Below are 13,035 nucleotides of genomic sequence, written 5' to 3'. Positions count from 1 at the left end.
TGACATTTCCTCCATCATATTGCCAGAAATGGGGATGTTCACTGATGATTACACAATCGTGACTCCTCAGATGTTGAAGCAGTTCGTATCCATATGCAGCAAGACCTGGACAATATTCAGGCTTGGGCTGACAAGTGGCAAGTAACATTTGTGCCACACAAGTGCCACAATGGCCATCTCCAACAATAAAGAATCTATTTCCCCTTAGTATTACCATTGCTGAATCCCCACTATCATTAACCTGGTGCTCACCATTGACCAGAAACTAAACTGGACTAGCCATATGAATATTGTGCTACAAGAGTAGGTCAGATGCTGAGAATATTGCAGAGAGTAACTCACCCCCTGACTCCCCAAAGCCCATCCACCATCTACTAGGCAAATGTCAGGAGTGTGATAGAATACTCTCCACTTGCTTGGAAGAGTGCAATTCCAACAACACTCAAGAAGCTCAACATCATCCAGGAGAAAGCAGCCTGCTTGATTGGTATCCCATCCACCCCCTTCAACATTCACTCCCTTCACCACTGAGGCACCTTAGCAGAAGTGTCTACCATCTACAAGATGCACTGCAGCAACTCTCCAATGCTCTTTCAAAAGCGTCTTCCAAATGCCCGACGTCTACCATCCAGAAGGACAAGGGCAGCAGATGCACGGGAACAACACCATCTGCTAGTTCCACTCAAAGTCACACACCATCCTGACTTGGAACTACATAGTCATTCCTTCAGTGTCGCGGGGTCAAAATCCTGGAACTCCCTCCCGAACAGCACTGTGAGTGTACCGACATAAAAAGACTGTGGTGGTTCAAGGAGGCAGCTCACCCCACTTTCTCAAGGGCAGTTAGTAATGGGCAATAAATGCTGACCATGGATGCCCACATCCCATGAATGAATTTTTAAAGAGGTAGGGAGATGGAGAGAAGTGCAAAGTTTAAGCCATGTATCAATTGGTGAACATTTAGGCAGAGGTTCTGATAAAAGATCATCAACCTGAAACGTTAACTATTTCTCTCTCCACAGATGCTGCCTGGCCCGCTGAGTATTTTCAGCATTTTCTTTGTTTATGTTCGAGATTTGCAGTAATGTGTCTATATCACTGCAAAGGCAGTCCAAACATCAAAACCTCCAATTGACTTTCCCCAGCATTGTGCGGTCAAACAGAAATGGATTATCCTGCAACATGGGAACAGACTATTTAACACATTGAGATTGTTCCGCCTATCAATGAGATGATGGCTATTCAATGTGGATTTAGCAATTGACATTAAAATCCCACAAAACAGATTTAAGTGTTCCCCTTATCATCCCTTCATCTCTGGGAGAATGGCTTCACGAGTATGTTAAACTCTTTTCCTCAAAAGATGGTGGAAGCATATTTTTTGCATTTATTTAAGCAGAGCTAGATAGATTCTTGATAAACAAGGGGGCAAAAATCTATCGAGGGTAGGTAGGAATGTGGAGTTGATGTTACAATCAGGTCACCCATAATCTCATTGAATGGCAGAGTGGGCTTGATGGGCCGAGTGGCCTATTCCTGCTTCTATTTCATATATTTGTATGTAAAGCCTGCAAATTAGAATAACTCAGCTGGACTCACCAATCCCCACCCTCACATCTCTACCTCCCCACCCCCTCAACCCACCCACCCACAATTATCCCAGTTATAACCAATCCGTCTAGTGTCAACCAAGTTTGAGGTGACACTATTTAGAATTAACCAAGCTAAGGTTTACATAACCAATAAACCCACCCCAGTTCGGGACACTTTAGTTGGTGTTGTCCTACCTGGTGTGTGCTAAGATAAACTGATTAAGCTAGAGCTCATCCTATGTCAGTCCAACTCCAGTCAATCATTATTGATGCATTCCAATCAGTCATTCCAGGTAGGAGTTCATTCCAGAGATATGGGAATCACTGACATTACATTGCCCTTGAGAAGATGGTGGTGACCATTCTTTTCTGTAATTTGTGTGCTGAAGGTTATCCTATAATGCTGTTTGATGGTTGGTACCAGGATCTTTACACAGTGACGATGGAGCAACAACAATATGCATCAAATTCAGGAAGGTCTATGATTTGGTGGCGAGCTTTTGAAGTGCTGGCATTCCTCTGCATCTGCTGTCCTTATTCTTCTCAGAGTAAACGTCATAGTTTGGGGGGCATTGCTCTCAAGGAAGTCTTGATGACTTGCTGAAGTGCCTCTAAATAATCAACTCCACTAAAGCCAACATACCTCCAGTCAACCTAATCAGCTGGAGTGAACCCAAGTAGCATTACCCTTATAAATTCAACTCAACAAGAACAAAATCAAGTGAATTCATTTCTGTGGAACCCACCAACATAGAACGAACCCGCTTGTAACCCCAGTTATATTTACTTCAGCTAGACTACATCAAAAGGAGTCACTCCAGCTCTACTCATAAATTTTTTAAATTAAATGTTCTGAAACTGTGTCTTGTTGTGTAGCATCGTGAAACCAGATTTCCTGGAATATTTTCTTAATAGTCAAAGATGCATTCTAAAAAATAATTGTCTTTAGTTCATTTCTTCTAATGCTGATGGCTGACAATTTTCTTCCTGAGGCAGGATCTTCACGCTGAATACCCTAAGAACAAGGCAACTGCCCTTACGTTGATCTGGAAGTCATTGATGCAAGTATCATGATCTCGGCTGCCAGTGTATTGATAACCAGTGTGCTGAGGAAGTGTGTCCTCTATCAGGTACCTTGTTTTGGATTTTTCCGAGAAAAGTACATAGCACAGTAACGCTCCAGGCATCATCCTGTTGAATCTCCTCTGCACCTTTTCTAATGCAACCACATCCTTCCAATAGTGCGGCAAACATGTGGTCTAATGTATACAGCTTCATCATAACCTCCCTCCTTATATATTCTATACCTAGGCTGATAAAGACAAGTATCCAATCCATATATGGTGCCCCACTGAATTGTTCCCCTCTTGTGTGGTGTCCCATTGTCAAACACCCTCAAATTGTGTGCTCTAAAGTCCTATCCTGATGTATGTGTGACACAATCCCCATGTGTTCCCAATGCTGAATGTTTTGGTGCACAGTGTCTTGATATGTGTCTTAATTTGCTGGATATCCTGATACTCTACACTTAGATATAATGTCAAAATGTGCTGTGCTTGGGTACGTGTCTCAATGCCATGTTTCAATACCAAGGATCCTTCTGCCAAGTGCTCTGATGTGAAACATTCCAAACCCATCTATCCTGGTACCGAATGCCTTGTTGGTGGAAGTCCTGAAAGAATGTGCCCTTTGTCCAAGAATTCTCTTACTGGCTGTCTTTATACCAAGTCTCCAAACTTGGCAAACTGCCCGATTCAACAAATAAAGATCATTATCATTTCTCCAATAAAAAGTCAGCATACTGCCTTCTTCGAAACTTTCTCCCAGGGCATTTAATTTTAATCATATTACGAGGTTAACAACACAGCACTCCACACATTATAACTTCCAATGCTTCATTCAGCACCAAACACCGTCAGAGAAAGGTGAAATACCCACTCACTCCGTGAAAGCCTAGATGTCGTTATGTGACACTTACGCTTCCGATTAGGGTAGACTGCCCCAGTCCTACTTGTAAGTGACTCAATTTGATTCATGATTGTGACCGATGGTGGTTCTGCAGATAATTGCACCGTGCAGTTTGGCTTTGATTCACATGGACTCAGAGGAACCCAGGCCAAAAAGCCTGCGGACACAGATCACCAAAGCTTGCACATGTTTTCTTAGGTCCAGCCCTAGGATGATTGGCAAGGCAACCACTCTGTTTTGCAACACATGCCATTGCTTCAGGATAGGAAGAAAAAAAAAAGAAAAATTGCCACAAAAGCAACCTATTTGATATGTGCCTCCCTCAACAAGAAACACTGCATTGGGTGTTTTAAAAAAACATTTTAATTATGAAATTAATGTAAATGTTAATAACACCTGCACAGCTCAGAGACACCCACTCTCCCAACCATCCTGTTGATAATGGTCCCGATAGTGCAAATTATTTAACCCTACAGGCTTTTAAATAGGTTTGCAAGTGGTGACGACCTTACTGATTATAACCATCACATCCGCCGCCTCCGATGTTATCAGATTTCCAGTGACAGTGTTGAGTTTTCAGAACTTGGGTGGTTCTGTATTTTTATGTTTCGTTGTAGAGCACTGTCACTAGAGGGCAATGTTGTATCAGAAGTCGAGGAGTGGAGTGCAGTTGTGATCTTCAAAGAGCAAAGTCAGGTACAGCAGCAGTTCAACACATAATGACTTTTTATTCTCGTTGTTTTTATTAATCAATAAACCTGTTTTTTTTTAAATTGAGAAAGGCCCAGGTGTAGGGAACCAAAGCGGAAAACAGGAATTCAAATCAAAAGTACACAAATGAGGGGAAAAGAGCCAGTGACTCTTTTCCAACAAACCACATATCAGCCTCAGAATTACAATTGGCAATATTACTGATCAAATGCATAATGCATTCACATACATTCCTTTGACTATTAATTTAAATCAGACATTATAGGCATAATCAGGCAGAATCATTTTATGATACAGTACTGAAGGTGGGCATTCAATCCACCATGCCTATAGTGGATCTTAGGAAGATCTATCCAATCAGCCCCACCCCCTTGCTCTTTAGTTTTCTTTAAGTACTTATCCAATTCCCTTTTGAAACTTTCTTCCAAATCTACCCTTTCAGGCAGCCCAAGTCACAACTTTGTTGTAATAGCAGCTACCATTTCAGGCAGTGCATTTCATATCACAACTGGCTATGCAAAATGAACTTTAATACATCCACTGTAATGCCAGAGGAAGATGTATCGTATGAACATGCTGAGTTAATATTGCAATCAGTCATTCCTAGCTCACTATTTTGACTGTAATGAACTCTAGCTACCCTGTTTATTTAGTTTCCAGTGTAAGATGAGAAAAGGGTAAAACTTCGCTTCCGCAGCCTGCAAAGACAGTTGAGCAATATCTCCGTGTTTTCAATCTTCTTCTACAATATAAATTTTTCAGCCGTGCTTGTGACACATGCAGCACAGAATTTAACATTCCATGAAGGATCTGATGATGTGCTCGCTCTCATCTGCATATTTCTCCAACTCTTGTTAGAATAATTAATCAGCAAGTATTAATTGGTTTTGATTGAAATCTGACTACAAATATCCATTACCGTGTGAGCTAACAAAATTCTCCCAATCTCTAGTCCTTCGTGAGCCATGTTCCCTATGGTGCCCACAGTTTGAATTAAATAAGCTATTTGTGCATATATTGTCCATGCCTTTCAGAATGCAAAATACCTAAATCATGTTCTCAGCCTTCCCTCCAATGGAAACATGTTAAATTTTGAAAGTTTTTCTTTGCAATTGGCGTTTCTCTTGTTGCTCTTCTCTACGAATTTTTAGTGTAGTTCGGAATGGTGGGGTGGGGGTGGGGGGAGCGAGCGAGAGAGAGAGACAGTGGCGTAGTGGTAGTATGGGCTAGTAATCTGGAGACCCAGGCTAATGCTCTAGGGACCCGGATTCAAATCCCACCACGGCAGGTGGAAATTAAACCAATTAATAATCTGGAATCGAAAAGCTAGTCTCAATAATAATATCCATGAAACCATTGTCGTTAAAAACTCATAATTGATGTCCTTGAGGGAAGGAAATCTGCCACCCTTACCTGATCTGGCCTGCATGTGACTCCAGACCCACAACAATATGGTTGACTCTTAATTGCCCTCTGAAAAAGTGTGGCAAGCCTCGCAGTTCAAGGGCAATTAGGGATGGGCAACCAATGCTGCTGGCAACCAAGCTATTTTAGATTCAGTATTACGTAATGAAGAAGAGTTGACAAATAGTCTTGTCATTAAGGATCCTCTTAGAAGGAGTGATCAGAGCATGCTAGAATTTCAAATTCAGATTAAGCGAGAGAAGACAATGTGCCAGACTAGAGTTTTAACATTGGGCAGAGGTAATTAGACAGGCCTGAGGAAAGAGTTGGCTCAAGTAAACTAGGCACAAATAATTGAGAGTAAGACAGGTGAGGAACAATAGTGGATATTAAATACCTCTCAATTGAAGTATATTCCTCAGAGAAAGAGGAATTGTAAAAGGGAGAAAAATGGTCCATGGCTAGAAAAGGAAGTCAAAGAGGACATAACGGTAACATCTACTGCAAAAGCTAATGGTAAGCTGGAGGATTGGGAGAACTTTAAGGTTCAGGAAAAGGCTACTAAAAATAATATCAGAAGAGCTAAGATGAACTGCGAAAGGAAACTAGCAAAAAACATAAACATGATACCAAAAGCTTCTATAAGTATATAAAGAGGAAAAGAATAACTAAAGTAAATGTTGGCCCTTTAGAGGACAATACTGCCGATGTAATAATGGGGATCACAGAGATGGCGGAGGCACTGAACCAATATTATGCCTCTGACTGCATGGTAGAGGACAAAAAAAAAATACCCAAAACTGTAGTTAATGCAGAGGAACTTGGTGCAATAACCATCACTAGGGAGAAGATATTGAATAAACGAATGGGATTAAAGACTGCTAAGTCTCCGGGACCTGATGGCCTGCAGCTGAGGTATTAAAGGAGGTGGCAGCAGCGATAGTGTATGCATTGGTTGTGATATTTCAAAGTTCCCTGGATTCTGCAAAGGTCCCAGTGGATTAGAAACAGGCTAATGTGATGCACCTATTCAAAAAGGGAGAGAGGCAAAAAGTAGGAAACTATAGACCGTTAGCTTGACCTCTGTGGTGGGGAAGTTGCTGGAATCAATTGAGGATTGGCTGACTGACAGAAATCAGAGGGTCACGATAAATGAATCCTTCTCTCAATGATGAACTGTAACTAACGGGGTACCGCAGGGGTCAGTCCTCGGACCTCAACTGTTTCCAATCTTTATAAATAATCTGCAAACAGGGACAGAGTGTAACATAGCAAATTTGTGGATGACATTAAAATAGGTGGGAAAGCAGGCAGTGAAGACGAAATAAAGAGTTTACAGGCAGATATAGATAGGCTAGGAGAATTGGCCAAAATTTGGCAGATGGAGTTTAATATAGTTAAGTGTGAGGTTATCCATTTTGGCTGAAAAAATTGAAAGGCAAATTATTATGTTAATGGAAAGCAGATTCAAAATGCATCTGTGCAGAGGGATCTGGGTGTCTTTGTTCATGAATCACAGGAAGCCAGTATGTAGGTACAGCATGTAATACAAAAAGGCAAATTGAATTTTAGCGTTTATTATAATTCCTCTTCATCTGAGGAAAATACTTTAATTGAGAGGTATTTAATGTAGAGAACTGTTGTTGAAATTGTATAGGGTGTTGGAGAGACCACACCTGGAGTATTGTGTCCAGTTTTGGTCTCCTTATTTGAGGAAGGATGTGTGGCATTGGAGGCATTTCAGAGGATTGATTCTGGGGATGAAAGGGTTGACGTATGAGGAGAGATTGAACAGTTTGGGCTTGAGTTTATAAGAATGAGAGGAGATCTGATCAAGATATATAAAATACTATAAGGGATTGATAAATTAAACATAGACCAAATGTTCCACCTTGTGGGGTAACCTAGAACAAGAGGTCACAGATATAGGTTGAGAGGTGGCAGATTTAAAACTGAGATGAGGAGGAACTACTTCTCGCTTAGGGTGTTGAATTTGTAGAATTCGCTGTCCCATAGTGCGGTGGAGTCTGAATCATTGAATGGTTTCGAGAAGGAGATAGATATATTCCTGATTTAAAAATGGGTTAAAGGGATATGGGGAACAGGCAGGGAGGTGGATTTGAGACCAGGAAGAGATCAGCCATGATCTGATTGAATAGCAGAGCAGACTCGAGGGGCTGAATTGTCTACTTCTGCTCCAAATTCCTATGTTCCTATGTTCCTAATGCTGGCCTTGCCAGCAATGCCTATTTCACATGAAATAATTATTTAAAATGTATGTTACACGGGGTTAAATCAATATGTTTTAAAGTCAGCTATCATCAACACATATTCCGCCATTTAGTTCACCTTGTTGGTTGGAACTTTGCATTGACTGGATTTCTCAATGGCCAGTTAATCATATGCAGATCTGCCCTTTCCGTCACTGCTTATGTGCATGTTTCATTTTTTCTTTCCAACGTGGATTCGCTGCGCATTGCATATTACTTTTACGTGCTACTCAGTAAACGTTACTGCGTGGAACACCGAGTTATCTTATATGGAGGACTAGAGAGAACACAATCGACCACACAGAGCTGTCTATTAGTGATGCAACCACGATTGAATTGGCTTGTTTTGGGTGTTCAACTTAGAGAGGACATAGATATGCTGTAAAGTGTTGAGGGAAGAACAACCAGGTTGATACCAGGTCATAAGAGTCTAAGGTAAGAAGACAGGCTTCCAATATTAACTGCGCTTTCATTGGAGAAAAGAGATTGAGAAGAGATATCACCAAGCCTCAAGCGAAGATGAATTTCTTCACCACCCTCCCCTAAATATATGGAAGAGATTTTCAGAAAAAACAGTTGACACCGAATAATGCCTTTTAAAAATAGTTTCCTAAAATATCTGATCAGGAGTTTGTTAGGAATGTTATAGAGGAAAAGTATAGATAGAGATCGTTGAATGGTATGTAGAACTCAATGATTTCTGAGCAGCTGGGACCGTGGAAGCTTCAAATTAAGGAAAGCAACTGGTCAGAGTTGAATCATGTAAGGTGAAAAGTGGATGGAATTCATTGAGGTTTATATGCTCTGTAGCAAGGAGATACTTTGTGGAACCTCTTGCAGGTGGTTCAATTGTTTGAATAGAGTCCATGAAAGAGTAACTTAGAGTTTGTGGTAGATTTGGGCTTGATGGGTCAAATTGCCTTTTATTATAGTATAGATTGGATATAAAACTATTAACTGTATAAACCTGGCAGGGAGTAATGAATCCTCGTGCCAGACATCATGGGACAGTGGAAATAGTATGAAGTTAAGGACAGGAGTCACACAGAGGATCACAGAAAGTTAGTTTGCAGGTGCAACAAGTAATAAGGAAGGAAAATGGAATTTTGCCATTCTTTGCTAATGGAATAGATTATAAAACCATACAAGCTGAAGTTATTCATGAAGGTCCTGCCTTCTCAAATTTTCCCCTGAGGTGTAGTAATGCTCACCACCAGTCAGCTCTCCCCCTCAAAAGGGAAAGCAACCTATGATCATCTGGGACTTTGCTTTGGCTTTTTTTAGATTATAAAAGTAGGGTAGTGCTGTTTCAACTGTTTAGGGCATTGGTGAGACCACATCTGTAGACTGTGCACACTTTTAGTCCCCTTACCTAGGGAAGGATGTAACTGCATTAGAGGCAGTTCAGAGACTGTTCACTAGATTGATTCCAGGGATGAAGGACTTTTCTTATGAAAAGAGATTGAGCAGTTTAGGCCTACACTCGCTGGAGATTAGAAGAGTAGGAGGAAGTCTAATTGAGGTACATGAGATGCTAAAGGGGATTGACAGGGTGAATGCAGAGCAGATGTTTCCCTTTGTTGGATAATCTAGAACAAGAGGCCATAGTTTTAGGCGAAGGGGTGGCAGATTTAAAACAGAAATGAGGAGGAATTACTTCACTCAAATGGTCATGTATCTCTGGAATTCTTTACCCCAGAATACAGTGGACCCCGGAACACTAGACAAATTTAAGGAGGAGATAGATATGTTTTTAGTTATTGGTGGGTGAAGAGTTATGGGAAGCGGGCAGGAAGGAGGAGTTGAGGCTGAGATTAAATCAGCCATGGTCGTAAGAATGGCGGAGCAGGCTCGGGGCACTGAATTTCCTTCTCCTGTTCCAAGTTCTTATATTATATAGGATAGAAAGTCATGGTTAGAGCACAAAGTGGGTGTCAATACTGTAGTATTGCTTCTAATTACAATACTTTGCAAGTATCGGGGGAACACCCTTGGAAGAGACAGAGTGACTGCACAGAGATGTTCTCCTGTGGCATCACACGTGGGCAGCCCTCCTCTTTGTGGTATCACACAAGAGGGATATCGACAAAAAGCACATCCTTCCACATCTTCCCTGACCAGCACACATTGTAGTGCCATAAAATGGTATAACAGAAACTGCTAGGTGGACAGATATTTCCACTTCATAACAACCTTTTAGTAATCGGAGATTTGGGCAATTTAACAACTTATGTTTCCCCACTAAGTGAATGACTGAAATATCGAAGGATAAAAATTAAATAAATTTAAGTTATTTTTCCTGTGGGCGTGGGTGACACTGACAAGGAAAGACTTACTCACAATGTCAAGTTGCCTCAAGCTGAGTCAACATTCAGTATGATACAGAGGCTCTGTGTGGGGAAGAATGAAAAGTGTGACAGGCCCCACCTTGAAGAATCTAAGTGAATTATTTGTTTTTTTAATGTAATAATCCAGATACTTTTTGCTCATTTTTGTTTAGCAAATTCAAGTGATTATTTGTTCCTTATCATCGGCCCTGTATTTATCAGAATTAATATATTTTAAAAGGTAACATTATTTTAATATTAATTTATCATTAAACTCCAACTTCTAATTTGTATTAAGTCATTGATCGTATTTTTCTTAAGTCTCAATTACTTCTAATATGAACATAACCAAGTCATTAGTTGAGTCAGTAGTCTGAAAAGGCTTTCTCTGCAATGTAGGCCTGAATTCTCCAGCCATTTGCTGGTGGTGGGATTCTGTGGTCTGGCCGGCAGCGCATCCCCACCTGCGGGTTTTCCAGTGGCATAGGATGGCTTTAATGGGGATTCTCATTGACAGTGGTGGGAACAGAGAATCCCGCCGACAGCAAATGGCGTCCCACCCCCACTGCTGAGAAACACGCAGCTGGCATGCTGTAGAGTCCTTTACTATAATAACTAACTGACATACTGCTGGATAATTAGTAAGCTTGTTGTACTGACCGCCATCTTCCAAATGACACCTAAAACAACTTTTCTTTATAAATTTAGCGAACCCAATTATTTTTTTCCAATTAAGGGGCAATTTAGCATGGCCAATTCACCTACCCTGCACAACTTTGGGTTGTGGGGGTGAAACCCATGCAGACACGGGGGGAATGTGCAAAGTCCACATGGACAGTGACCCAGGACCGGGATCGAACCCAGGTCCTCAGTACCGTAGGCAGCAGTGCTAACCACTGCGCCGCCATGCCGCCCCCACCTAAAACAACTTATCTGATCATTATCACATGGCTGTTTGTAGGAGCTTGTCGTGAGCAAAGTGGCTTCTGCGTTTCATAAATTACAACAGCGATCAGATTTCAATGAAGCACCAATCTGGCAGCAAAGTCCTGAGGTTGTGAAAGGCACTAAATAAATGCAAGTCTTTCTTTTTATGAAGACCTGTATTCATTAAAATCCAGTTTGCACTTATTTATTTTGTGAACAAACTTGGGAGGAAAATGGGTCAGCTGTCAAAGCCTTGGGAGGGAAAACAGTCAGCCAATGGTAGAAACCATTTCATCCAAGTGGGCATCAATTATGCGCTCGTGCATTTTCACCAGGACATCCAACAGTGCAAATTCTGAATTTCAAACATATTCAACACACTTGAACTGCATTCCTGTTGGCACAATTTCTATTTTAGATATTTCTTAAACATTCATTTCAAACATATTAATGTCTGCATAATTTGCACACCAGAATACAGTGTGTTAATTGTACAGTTTTGCAACTGGGACCTCTACTCAAAAACACAAGCCTATCGTGTGATGACCAGAGATATCCACAGTACCGATCTGAATGACAAGATGGTGCTGCTAAAGGATCCAAGAAAGTTTCCCAGCAAATTCACAACCAGTCAATAAACGTTAGGTAGAACATGCAGTAAGTTTTTGCAACCATTTGTAGCGGCCGACGCCCATCCTGATATAATAGGGATGTAACCAGAATCAATATACCAATGTTATTATTATTCAATAAATTATTTATCACATTGCTCGAATGAATAATTGGCCAGTCATTAAGTTTCTATTGAGAACACTAAAGGATTAAATCTTTCATGATTTTTATGTATGCGCTTCTTCATGCAAGTCAAAATAATTAGTGACTCCAGAAAGAGTTAATAGACCTGAGCAAACAACAGATCAAACCACGGAATCGACTGATGCAAGTAACAGTCCTGGACCTGAGCAACATGCAAAGCTCGCAGATCCAACCCGAAGCCCAACAAGGAAGCAGTTGAGAAAATCGAACATTAGTACACAAAACTATCCAGTGCATACATTTATCCAGGTATGCAGAGCTGTAGAATATTGAGTTATCCAATACATTGGATTGTCCGATACACAGAGGTATCCATTACAGAGTGATCGAGTATACAGACCTGTGCCACTTGGTTTCATGATGTATCCACGTCATTTAGTGCTTGTTTCAGACCATGTCCAAAACTGTATTCGTATGTGCAAGGTGGATTTTGACTGAAGCTCCAGCATTACGGAGGCACAAGTTTGATGCTTTAAATTCCAAGCCAACAGAAACAAGCAGTAATTGCCTCCTCCCAGAAGTAGTGGGGCTGGTTTACAACCTGTTTCTACCCTTGGAATTTGAACTAAGCAGTGTCTTGCATTCCCAAAAGAAAACAAACGAAATGTCAAAAATGTGGACCTACACCTTACATTGTCTTCAAAAGGGCATATTCTGTGTGTTTCTTTTTTTTAAAAATTAGAGTACCCAATTATTTTATTTTTCCAATTAAGGGGCTATTTTAATGTGGCCAATCCACCTAACCTGCACATCTTTGGGTTGTCGGGGCGAAACCAACGCAGACACGGGGAAAATGTGCAAACTCCACACGGACAGTGACCCAGGGCTGGGATTCAAACCCGGGTCCTCAGCGCCGCAGTCCCAGTGCTAACCACAGCACCACGTGCCGCCCCACATTCTGTGTGTTTCTGATATAATTTTATTTTTACCACTCAGTAAATGCTAAAGATGGAAAATGATCTAGCCAGCCTAGTCAAAGTGTAATGTGTCGCTTGTGGAAGAGGGCAGCACGGTAACACA

At 41.1% G+C, this 13,035-nt stretch overlaps 1 protein-coding gene and 1 long non-coding RNA gene across 3 annotated transcripts in view; one reads left to right on the top strand and one right to left on the bottom strand.

Annotated features, from left to right (window-relative positions):
- LOC140398430 (uncharacterized) overlaps positions 1-13,035 on the top strand; it is a 202,117-nt gene that overhangs the window by 111,927 nt on the left and 77,155 nt on the right. The window contains exon 2 of the long non-coding RNA XR_011937483.1: positions 2,589-2,722. This is a non-coding gene — a long non-coding RNA (uncharacterized lncRNA). The remainder of the gene's footprint in view (positions 1-2,588; positions 2,723-13,035) is intronic.
- LOC140398427 (anion exchange protein 2-like) overlaps positions 1-13,035 on the bottom strand; it is a 131,745-nt gene that overhangs the window by 118,163 nt on the left and 547 nt on the right. The gene's annotated exons all lie outside the window — the stretch shown is intronic.

The sequence above is a fragment of the Scyliorhinus torazame genome, chromosome 21 (assembly GCF_047496885.1).
Source record: "Scyliorhinus torazame isolate Kashiwa2021f chromosome 21, sScyTor2.1, whole genome shotgun sequence".
Lineage (NCBI taxonomy): Eukaryota > Metazoa > Chordata > Chondrichthyes > Carcharhiniformes > Scyliorhinidae > Scyliorhinus > Scyliorhinus torazame.
This window is presented reverse-complemented; position numbering and strand designations above follow the sequence as displayed.